A 12846-nucleotide genomic window follows, 5' to 3' on the forward strand; every position below is an offset into this window, starting at 1 on the left:
ACATAAATGCATAAATATATATAATCCCATGTAAGTGGCATAAGGCTTATCATGCTTTCTATAGCCTTTCTTATTCAGTAAGTGACATGTCACGGATCTTCTTCCAAATTGACACTTATTTTTCTATTTTTAAAACTTTTTCATTGTGGTTTGTTGTTTGCTAATTCTATTTGTTCCTATATATGTTTTTTTGTGGTCAAATCTAACTATTTTTCTTCTGTATTTCTGATTGTGTAAAATATTAAAAGAGGCTGTCCTTTCTTGAAAACATTGAAGTCTTCATCTACATCTAATTTTAGTTATTTTAAGCACAAGTCTTCAAAATTCAAGTCTTTATTCCATCTGTAGCTTTTTATTTTTTTATTTATTTTTTTATTTATTTTTTATTTTTTCCCCCAAAGCCCCAGTAGATAGTTGTATGTCATAGTTGCACATCCTTCTAGTTGCTGTACGTGGGACGTGGCCTCAGCATGGCCAGAGAAGCCATGCTGAGGATCTGAACCCCGGGCCACCAGCAGCAGAGCGCGTGCAATTAACCGTTAAGCCACGGGGCTGGCCCTCATCTGTAGCTTTCTAAAATATAATATTATTAAGCCAGGAAACCACTTTATTTTTCTCAAATTGCTAGCCACTTATTGCAACTACATTTATTAAAATTTTGACTTTTTTGCCATTTATTTGAGCTAAATTGCTTATCATTCAACACATCCCTACCTGTAATGATGTCATAGGGGAGAAAGAGGTTTTCCTCTACCCTCTTAGGTATAGTTCCTGAGGCCTATGGATTAAACTGACAAAGTACAGATCAAAAGGAGTAAAGGATTTATTTCACATGCATGCAGGATCCAACAAAAGAAGTAGCTGGCTTGTTGAATGGTTAAGGTTAAAGGCTTACAGACCTAACTTAGTAGGAAAAAAAGAGGGAGGAGAAATGGCTTCTGTGGGAAAAACAAAGAGGTTTCTTTAGGAAAGACAAATGGGTTTTAAGGGAAACAGATGGGAGACAAAGTTTGTGATAATGTTTGTGTATACAGGTACGAGTGGTCTTTCCATCTTCTTCAGGGCCATAAAACTCCCCAAGAGAGGAAACCGATGGCAGCCTGGTCTTCCAGAAGTTGCTGCTTTTAGTCAGTTAAAGGAAGATGCAAGGAGGCTTTTCTCTGCATCTGTTGAACCTCAGATGTCTTCATGCCCCCCTCGGGTCTTGAGTGGCCCCACAGTGTTTGCCTTTGGCCTGTCTATCTTCTTCCATATCTGAGGTTCATTGCTTCATTAAGACCCCAATCTTCAATCCTGAATGGGGCGGTGCCTTCCATGAGAGGACCCTCCAGGCTACCCTTACCTGTTCAGTCCTGAGCAAATCATTGTGACCATGTTAAGTTCCAAACAATTCTAATGATACCAAATAAATTTAAGTAATTTGGGGAGATTTTATAGACCCAAAGTATTATACCTTCACAGGCAGGGACAAACGGTTTCTTTTGTTTGGTTGTCTGTTTCTATGTTTGATCTTCCATGTAGATTTTTACATTTGTATTTGGAGGAATGCACCATTTTACAAAAACTTTACTGCTAGGAATTTTAGTATTTTTATTGCTATTTGAATGGGATTTTTTACTTTATTACACTTTTAATTACCTACAGGGATATATAGGAATACTTGAGTGTGTGGTCTATTTACCTTATCTCTTGTATTGTTTATTATGGTTTTCCAGTCATTTACCTTAGATGTTCCAGATAGAAACATTTTCCTCTGTGTGAAAATGATTGTAATTTGCGTTCTCCTTTCTGACATTTATACTTTTTTTTTTCTCTTTTAAGATAGTATTGCCTGGAACTTACCAAATACCGTGGGTCTTAGTAAGCAATACTGTATTCTTATTATGATGAGTAAAGACGAGGTTAACCTTTAAGAACAATGGTGAATTTTGGTTTGGGATATGTTTTTACAAGGTGCTATTAGTAAAGCAGATGCCCATTGAGTTCCAACTCTACACAGGAAACGCACCAGCTTCTTCAAGGACAGATAACGTACATCACACTGACAAAGAGTATAGCGTAATAAAGAGACAAAGCAAGCACTTACATCTCTGCAATATTTAGAAGAACGCGATGCCTGGCCAAAGAACTGTGGGTATTTGAGGGACTGTGGATCTTACAGGACTCAGGGACCCGGGGGAGGCTTGATCAAAGGAGCTTTAGGATCGGGAAATCTCCATCAGACCATGGACAGAAGAACAGCACTGAGAATGTTTCCGGCAGGAGGATGGCCATGAGTAACCTATAGAGGAGGTGTTTGGACTGTGATTGGTAATAGAACTTAATTCAGTTTGATTGGAGAGAAGGTACATCTAAGAGAACAGCAGCAGATGGACTAGGACATTATCAGTGGCCGTGCCGGGAGTCTGTGAGATGAGGCTGAGTTTCACCTGCTGTAGAAGTCAGCAGGGCGTTATTGACCATCTGATGGTCTGGTCATTTCCCTGCCACACTAGCACCATTTTATTTCCCTCAATAATGGCTTTAGCCCATTTAGCAAAGAACAGAAAAACTTAGAGATTCAGAGACCCTGCAACATTTCTGGAGCCTTGTGTCATGTGCATCTGAAAGTTTGCACACACTATAGATCTATGGCAAATATTAGGGCTTTGATCTGTCAAATCAGGGTTTTTAACATTATTCTAAAACCAAGAAAAGAAAGTTCTTTTTTTGTGACACTGTCCAAATCTATTTTTATATAACAGAACGTTGTATTCACTTTGTCACTCTGTCTTTTAATATTGAACTCCTTAGAGATATTTAATCAAAAAGATGCCTTTGTTTGGGGAGGATTATAAAAAGGCAGAAGTTGAGAAGAGGTAATATGATCTGTAAAGTAGCCAGAAGTTAGAGAAATGGACCCTCCCTAAAGAGAAACCCAATGTTGCAGTCCTGAGGAGCATAGAAATAAATCTACAACCTTACCAAGAAAAGAGAATATTTTCTCTCACTCATATAACCTGATATTAATATATATTAGCAAACATAAGAATACTAGTTTGAGAGTTAGCAATAAGAATTAGTTGTCATGAAGAGATAAACAATGACACTAATTTCCAAAAACACTTCTACAGCATATTTTGGAAATTTGTATTTTAATTCACAAGAGTTGTCAGATTTTATTACTTCAGGGGGGAAAAAAAAACTATTGTTGGAAGCACATGCTAACAATTAATCTGTTATGTGCACTCAGTTCTTGACAAGAATGGTATATTTGTAGATTTCATAATGGCTACCTTTCCAGTTCTTGTGGTTTTTTTCCTGTATCTGTCTGTTCAAACTTATATTTCAATGTGCCTTAAAACTTCATCTCTTAAAAAAAGAACCCAATGCTTATCTGCCTAATGAATGATATAGTTTTCTAAGAAAGGAGAAATAACTACTCTAAACATTTCAATCAGACATAAAATTGCTTAACTCTTTAAATAACAACATAGCTCTAATATTGCTGGAGGAAGTGGTTGCAGATCTAATTCACTTGCGGTTTCAAGCACATTACAGCATAAATCCACTAAACTTTAGAATAACCCTCTCCTCTGACAAATTTATTAACTTTTCATGGAACCAAGAGAAATCACCTGAAATCCTTGTGGGGAAGAAGACACAGCATAGAATTAGGATCAAGCGGCAGTTTGGGTATATTTTCATCACAGAGCTCCCAAATAATGACACTTTTACATGATCTTATATTCTAGAATGTCATCATAACAGTCTACACACACACAGACACACACAGACACACACACACTCACACTAGACTTAGCAGAACACTGAAAAGAAACATGATAAAGTGATCATCTTATAGCTTTGCAGGTAATTATATACAAAGATGAATGTTGAAGAACATGGATTTTTCTTATCACATTGAAACCAACCTCCAGGTTCTTTAATTTCATAAATTGGGAAATGCAGGATTCTCTACGATGAGCAGTTTTTTAGTGAGATAATAAAAACACTGTAATTACATACTGTTTGTAAGCCGAGCGCTTGGCAAACCCGGCCTGAAAGTCCGTTGTTGAGTTGGCCACACTTGGAAAAGCTCGTTTATACGAGCTGAGAAGAATGATAATTTTTAGAATATATGATGATAAAGGCAGGTAGAGCAGAGGGTGAATGTACGTCTTGCAGATTATTTTCTAAGGAAGACCAAATATGCAATTACGAGTTTCTTTACATAAGTAATGGCTCGCATACTCTCTCTCATATGCATTTATTTCTATATATATTCAACAAACTTCAACTGAATGTCTACCACGTACTAGAAATGTTATTAGTGTGTAAGACAAATGAAACAAAACAAAATGATGGCAACACACCTCGATCTCAGGCTGAACATAGTAAAGGGTTTGTTTGGTGCTCACATATCCCAGTGTCCTCCAGGATGGGGTCATTTGGGCTCCCAGGATCCTTCTGTCCAGGAATCCTCTCATCTCCTAGGCTCTCCAAGTTCTCTCTTTGCTTGAAGAGAAGACAGAAGCCTTTCTCCAACAAGAGAATGCCCACCTGCACCAAGATCTGCCCCCAGGCCTGGGACCAGAGTTAAACCAGAGCAAAATTGGGCGGGGGGTGCATGGCCTGCTCAGGAAGCAGAGGCCTGGTAGCCGGGTGAGTTCTGAAACCAGCCGGCATGCGCCTGCAGCTGCGCGGACAGGGTATGAGGCTGGAGTCTGAGTGCTCGAGTCCCAGTGAGGCAGATGTACGCTGGGTAGGGGAGAGTCTGCCAGTGTAGGAGCACTGTCCTGGGATGCAGAATTTAACGCACAGGCAGGGACTGGAGATAATGCTAATGCAACGCTGGCATAGCTCCTAGAATGGTGGATACCATCATACCCCGCTGAAAGGGAAGTAGAAACGCCAGCAGTGTCAATCTAAGAAGGAACTAAAAGGCTAGGAGATATGCAGATGCTTACAGTGGATCTGCTATATGCATTAGCTTCCTATGGCTGCAGTAACAAATTACAGAAAGCTTGGCGGCTTAAACAACACGACCTCATTATGGTACAGTTCTGAAGGCCGGAAGTCAGAATTCAGTTTCACCGGCTGAAACCAAGGTGTCCCAGGTCCATGCTGCATCTGGAGGGTCTGGAGGGGAACTCATTTCCCCTCCTTTCCCGGCTTCCAGAGCAGCATCCCCCTCATGGCCCCTCTGTGAATCTTCAGAGCCTGCAGCTCAGCATCTTCAACTTGCATCATACTGCCTTCTCTCTTTCTGCGTAGAAGCTCTGTCTGCCTCCCTCTTATAAGGACCCTTGTGTTTCATTTTAGGGCCCATCTGGATAATCCAGGGTGATCTCTCACCACCAGATCCTTAACTTCATCACATCCGCAAAGGCCCTGTTACCAGATGACAGAACATTCACAGGTCCCAGGGATCAGGACCTGGATATCTTTGGGGTTTATTATTCAGACCACCATACTACATACTCCATTCCAAGAAGGCCCAGTGGACACTGTATTTATGAAAGCAAGAAAGACACACGGAAGGGGAGAAGCTTTACCGGCTCTTCCCTCCTGCCGAGGGTCCATTTTCAGATACTGTCACAGGAGTAGGCTCAAGGATAGCAATGGAAGGACAGGGTCCCCAAACAACAGAGTTGGTGTATATGGAGCCCATGTAATAAATGGAGCTCTGGCCAGGTCCAGCTCACAGGATCAATGGACACAACGAGTGGTACTTTCCCTGGTCCCTGAACTCATAAATACAATGAACACACTTGGCAGTTGGCACAAGTCACACGTTATTTCCTGGCCTGTGGAGTAAGAGCCTTCATAGTTGGCCAACGTGAAGTCTCTGACTCTGCTTTCCCACCCGCTCCCCCAACCAGGATGATAAATGGAAAACATTCCCAGATGGTATCAAGACAGCAGCACCCTTGAAGAGCTAAAAGACGAAGAGCCTGTGGTGCCCATCGTCTCACTGTTGACTTCTCCAGCTGGGCCCCTACAACAGCCAGGCAAACACAGAGCATGACAGGGGAGCCCCATGCCCCTGCCATGCCTTATATGGTGTTTTTCTCATAGCTGGGCCTTAGGATCATGATATATATCCATGGATCAATCCGGTAAACGTGTTCCTTTCCATCTCTATCAAATATGAGCATTGGGAACAGCTCACGCTACACATTTACAGTCCTGTCCGAGAGCTGGGTTCATTCTCTCTTTTTCATAGTATATTCCAAAGGGACCTGGGCCATCTGGATATCCTAAAGAACATTGCAATGCTCCACTATTCTTAAGATATGATGTTAGTCAAACTGGATGAGTAAGACACATGGGTTCCAGAAGGTGGCAGATAAACCCTACAAATATCTAGGGCACACATCATCATGAAATTTTGGGGGCTACAGTGGTCTGGACATGCCAGTATACACCTTCCAAAGTAAAGACAAATCATTTCATCTTGCACATCCCACCAGGGAGCCTGGCAGGTCTCTTTGCGTTTGGATGCAGTATATTCCCTGCATAAAATACTGCTTCAGTCCATATTCTAGATGAAAGAGGCTTCCAGCTTTCAATGGGGTCCAGGGCAGGAAAATCTGTGCATGAGGTCCAGGAATCAGTACAAACAGCCCCTTGGGCCTTGGGGACTACAATCCAGCACACTCTGTTTTATGGGAGATATCTGTGGGGGGGATATTGACCTTGTAGAGGTTATAACAAGTTCCAGTATGGTAATCTCAGCACAGACTCGCAGGTTCTGAAGCAAGGCAATGCTATCTGCAGTGGAGAATTATATTCCTTTCAGAAAACCATGTCACTAGGGCCAGAACACACAGGTAAGCTGTGCAATCAGGTGGCCTGCCTGCTTACGGGTCATCCAGGTCACCACTGTGTACCCCGCCTCACTCAGCCCAAACCTATGGCTGCACAGAGAATCCATGATGGTTGGCTGGCAATGGAGAGAAAAGCCTGAGCATGGTGAACACATCAATCAGTTTGGTATTTTGTACAAGCTGGACGTGGACTGTGGCTACACTCTACCCTCACCCGAGGGTAACCGTGAAAGACAGCAGTGAGGAGAAATCTTCACACTGGACAGAGTTTTGGACGTCCAATTTCTGTGGCAAGAGAAACAGTCAGTGGAAAGGATACGCACACATTTATGGCCAATGGTGGATGATCTGACTGACTGATCAGGGCCTGGAAGCAGAAAGATCGGGAGATAGGATGCAGGGGCCAGGCGTGTGGATGGACCCAGAGGGTGCTGGGTCTGAGCAGCTTTAGGACATGCTCTACCTCCACAGCACCACGGAAGAGGAATTCAACCACCAAGGAGATGAAACAATTTGGTGGGCTGATACCAGCCAGCCTCTGTCGTTGTCCACACGGGTTCAGGCACAACGGCCCGGGTGAGGAAGCTGCTGTGGTGGCAGGAAGGGGGCTTATTCATGGTCCAAAGCATTGGCTCTCACTCACCAAGATGGTTCTAGCTACGTCCACTACCGAACAACCAAACTTCCAGCAACAGAGACCCACACTGAGTTCCGTATACAGACTTGTCCCCAGAGGGAGGACTAAGCGACTCAGTGCCGTGGAAGGGATAGCGAATGCTTTTGACTGAAATAGGCACTTGTACCAGAAACAGGTTTGCCTTGCCTGCCCATAGGGTCTCAGCCAGCATCACTTTTCAGCAGCTTACAGAATGTTGGATATATCAACACAAAATCCCACAGATGATTTCATTAGAGTAGGGAACCCACTCACAACAAAAGAGGTGTGGCGGTGAGTAGACGACATGGATCTATTGGGTCCCTCAGAAACGGCACAATCCAGAAGCTCCTTCAAGAGAGAGCGATGGAATGGCCATCCAAGGCACGACTAGGAAGCCAGTTCAAAGATGATACACAGCAATGGGGCGGCACATAACGGAAGTAGGATGCACCCTAAATCAATGACCCACGAGATGCTACTGTGTCCAAAACACATATACAAGGACAATGCAGGAATCTGGCCTCCAGTCACAGCCCAGCCCCTAACCAGCACTGTGATCGATCAAGGATAAGTAATTTGATCCCTCTGGGGGGTCGGAGCTTATTTATGAAATGGATTGTTTTTGTATTAGATCAGTGTTTTTCAGTCTGTTCTTTTTGCTTACTCAGAACTACTCAAGTAAAGACTTTGGAACAGAGGTACTGAATCTTGTGGGCTTACAGTGTTGGAGGCAGGAATTAGTGGGCCCCCCTCTGGGAGGGTGGTTCTCTATTATTCTGATTTCTGATAGGATTGGGTGGGGAGCTGATGTCCCAATAAACAGTTTTATTTTTTTTTATTTTTTATTTTTGTTGGTGAGAAAGATCAGCCCTGAGCTAACATCTGTGCCAATCCTCCTCTTTTTGCTGAGGAAGACTGGCCCTGGGCTAACATCTGTGCCCATCTTCCTCTACTTTATATGGGACGCCGCCACAGCATGGCCTGACAAGCTGTGCATCGGTGCGCACATGGGATCCAAACCCAGGCTGCCAGCTGCAGAGCGTGCGCACTTAGCCACTATGCCATGGGACCGACCCCCCAATAAACAGCTTTAGAAAGAGCAAAACCCGGGAATCTGAGCTTCTCCCTCGGTCCTGTTTTAATCAGAGCACCTCTGCTTTTGTCTTTTTAAATGTGAGGTTTGGCATAAGATTTCATTTGAGAATCGAATTCCATTTCCAAAAATATATATACGTTTGAAAATCAATGCGACAGTGAATGTGCATTTCCCAGTGGTGGTTGGCATTTAAGAAACACTTGATGATGTATTATTTCTATATTATTTTTGGAAGACAAGTGTGATTAGGTGACTTTAAAATTCTCAAATTTTAAGATGGCTTGATCACCCTGATTCCTTCCTGTTATATTCTATATGTTCAAGATTATGTTTGAACTTACATGTGAACGAGTTCTGTCAGAGCAAATTGCTTAAAGTGTTAAGGAAAAGCAAATGTAAATTTTGGAGATTGTCTAAGTGAGCTAGAGGTCATGATGAGATAAATGTGATCATGAATCCTACTCACAGTTATAGGTAATAAATAAGATATCAAATCCTTATCAACCTTAGCTCTCACTAGAGCAGATTGCCTATGGTAGAGACTGAAGGTAACTGATATCACGTGTGTCCATCCCACATTGGGGTGAACAGCATGTGGAGTGGTCAGAGGGATACGTTGGGATGGAATGCTCCATCCCCAGGGGCCAACCGTCAACTACGTGACCCCAGATAAATGTGTTAATCTTCCTGTGTCGTTTACTTAGTTATTTGTAAGTATCATATTTGTTCTCCTTCACTTCCACGATTGACAGTTGGGCAAAAATTAGGTAAAGTGTATAAAAGAGATTTATAAACTACAAGTAAACTAAAGATCTTAAAAGAAATTGATACATAGCTTCAAGCAAACAAGTTCACATATCCAGAATCTTCAAAATATTTGGACTTAATACACTCAAGCAATAGATCAAATAAAAATTACCGAGTAACTTGAAGGTAGCATTTGATATAGTCACTATGACCATGAATCCCTTCTTCATTAAGCTCAGTAGGGCATGCATTCACTATGATGGATGATTGTACACTACGAAGGCCGTCACACGGAGAGCAGTCAAGCAGTAACACTTCGACAATATCGTTTAAAGACCCAATGGACCGGGGCTCTCGGCAATTGTGATCCAACGTGGATCCAAAAAGTCAAGTCAACTTTCCTATAAGCCTTTTCAAGGTTTCGGCCATGTTTTGTTTTGTTTCGTTTTACTAGAGTGTATATTCCTGGAAAACTCGTATCGATTTAAGATACCATTCCTCTCCAGTAGGTCTTTAATCATTGGTTGCTTACACTTGGAATTATGTCTTATTTCCTTTGTAATTCTTTACTTGGAACTCAGAAAAATGAATATCAGATAGTTAATACTGAATAACTATTTACTGATTTGCATTGGAATAAACAGAATTTTCATTAGTAGAAATATTTCTTCACCTTGCTATTAAAGAAAAAAAATAATTCATAGCTAATAATGATGAGTAAATCAGTTTATAATTGTCACTCTTTCTCAATGAAGTAATCTTTTGCTCTGTCTTTTCATTTTTCTATTCGGGGGAGGAAAACTAAAGTTAAAAAAGAAACCTCACATTTTCAGGGGTAAGTTGAACAGATCTGAACAGAGAGAGGAATTCCACTCCATCCACTGCCCTGGGAGATGTTATTCTAACATGACAGACTTTTCCTCAAATTTTTCATCTCAGCCATCCAGCTATGAGAGGAAAGCATAGTGTTTTATGTGGCAGAGGCAGTACCTACGTGGGTGAATTATCTTTTCAGAGGAGCTTGTCTTTTCTTGGGAGCTCAGTGATTACCACTGAGGGTTCTAAAGCCAATGCTTTGTTTTGGTCATTAAGCTGGAAGGCTGGGCGACCTCAGTAATTAAAAAGCTCAATTCACTTGAGTCAAGAGGGCCGCCTGTAGCCAGTGGTGTTGGCCAGACTGCTCTGAGCAGGAAGTAATGTTCCAGCTGAGAGAGGATTTTAAAGTTTAACTTGAAAACATGCTTGGAGCCTCTGATCCCATCAGGTGGCTACTTGTCAAATATGTTCTGCCCCCATTAGCTGATCTGGGGAATAATTTGTCTGCCCTTCAAAAAAAGTTAAGTGACAATCCAGGCTTTCCCAGGCAAGAAATAGAAGCCTGCAGGACTATTTGAAAGTGTAACTGGTCTGACCATGAAAAGAAAATTAACTGTCATAGCAATTGCACTTATTTTTCCTGTATTCAAGAAAAGACCTTCTTTACAATTTTGTAAAAATCAGTAGTTTTACTTCTAAACTGTGGAGTAGATGTTGAATCTTCCTGATGTGGCAAGATGTTTCCAGGTTCTTAACTTGCTCTTAAAAATGGCATAGTCCAAAAGAAATAGACTATTAATTTGTTCTCAAAAAGTCCTTTCCCTGTCGTGCTTCACCAAAGAATTTACTAGTAACTACTGCAAAATTAATCTTAAGCATAAAATATTTTGAAACAACAATTAATTTATCTTAATCCCTAAACAACATTAAAACAGGGAAGAGGAGTATATGCCTATGGATAATTAGGGCATATTTAGAGTCCTGTGTCAGACAAGATGGGGACACTCAGATGTGTAAAGTTATCCCCACAAGATGCTTACAAAAAACTGAGAGAAAAGATGAACATATGAAAACAATACAAAGAACACAGGAAGTTATAGGATATTGCAATGATTTGTTCATAACTCATAGACTTTATAGACCAGTCTGGCCGTGGGGAGTTGGAGGATTCTCACAGAGGATATGAGACTCTTTCCGTTGTGCACTTTTCTAAACCATGGAAGCTGACCAAAGGTTTTGTCCACGCAGGCTACTCTGTCTAGTTTCCTAGAGTCCTGGGGATTTTAAAACTGACCTAAGTGGAATGTGCAACCCCAGTTGAATTCCATCAGTGGCGACACCAAATATTTCCAAATGAAGGGGGGAATTATGAAAGCAAAGTCGCAAAATGGAGGAGCAACAGCCTGCCACCATTCCTTTCTCTAAACAGATGACTCTCAGAAATCGACTCACTTTTATTCTGCAATCTTCTGAACGCTTTACGCAAGGCTTTGCAAAAAGATGTTAATCTATATCATCATTTATAGAGCATCTCAACTGTAAGAATACTAACAAAACAAAATCAAGGGCAGGTCCTGGGTAAGAAAATGATTACTACCTTCACGGCACATCTAAGAGCTTCTCTAGAGAATTCAACATGGCTCCATCTTAATCACTTAATTAAGGAAGTGGCATTTCACAACACTGTCTATAGGCAGAACAGAGAGCAGTTTTCAATCCCAGAGAGTTTCTCAAAGAGTAGTAAATGTGAAGGATTGTTTTCCTAACATATGCAAATTCCCTTTTCCCTCACCATGTTTTGTTTACCTAGGTGCAATTATCAGAGAGGATGGGAACCCATCATCCATCCCTTCATTGAACATCCACTAAGCCCCAGAAGAAATATGTCATCACTGGGTGTGCAATGATTGGCCACTATCTTTGTTCTCAGTTGATGCGAGCACCCACAAAGGTCGCCTCTTCACAAAAGCCACTGTGTAGAAGGTGAATGCTGTACTGACTGTGTTATACCGTGAGCAATGAGGGAGCTGAGAGATACAAAGTTGAATCACCTAATTTAAAAATTTACATTGCTATTTGCATTGGTGTGTATCTACTGTATAACAACCAACCACAAAGTCTCAGTGGTGGACAAAAGCAAGCATTCATTTTTCTCAGATGTCTGTGGATTGGCTAATCTTGGTTGGGTTCAATTGGGTGGCTTATTTGGGTGGATGGGGTGGTTTGCTGGGGCAGCTCAGGTCCATATGTCGCTCATCCTCTTTCTAGCATTGTGGGCTAGCCTGGGCAGGTTCTTCTCCGGTTATGGCAGAAGTGCCCATGGAAGCATACGAGACCAAGGTTTGGAATTGGCTGGTTGGAGTTTCCCCTCAATCTACAAACCAAATCAACCCACATGGCTGATGGAGTCCAGTGATGCAGAAATATAGTCTACCTCTTTCATGAGAGGAAGTCAAAAGCCACACAGAAAAGGAGGTGGATTTAGAGAAGGGGAGAAACAGGGGCCAATAGTGCGACAAAGCATATTGTCTTTGTGGCAAACTTCTCGAATCCCAGACCTGCACTAAACACCAAATCACATCTACCTCCGCCAGCACACTTACGACTGTTTTTCTAACCAGTGGCAAAGCCATATCACCAATGACGAAACGCTGACAACAGAGCACCTCCCAGCATTCAAACAATGGAGAAAAGGTCCCCCGGGATACATTTGCATG

Source organism: Ceratotherium simum, chromosome 32 (assembly GCF_057802395.1).
Source record: "Ceratotherium simum simum isolate JZ-2026a chromosome 32, ASM5780239v1, whole genome shotgun sequence".
In the NCBI taxonomy this organism is placed as follows: Eukaryota; Metazoa; Chordata; class Mammalia; order Perissodactyla; family Rhinocerotidae; genus Ceratotherium; species Ceratotherium simum.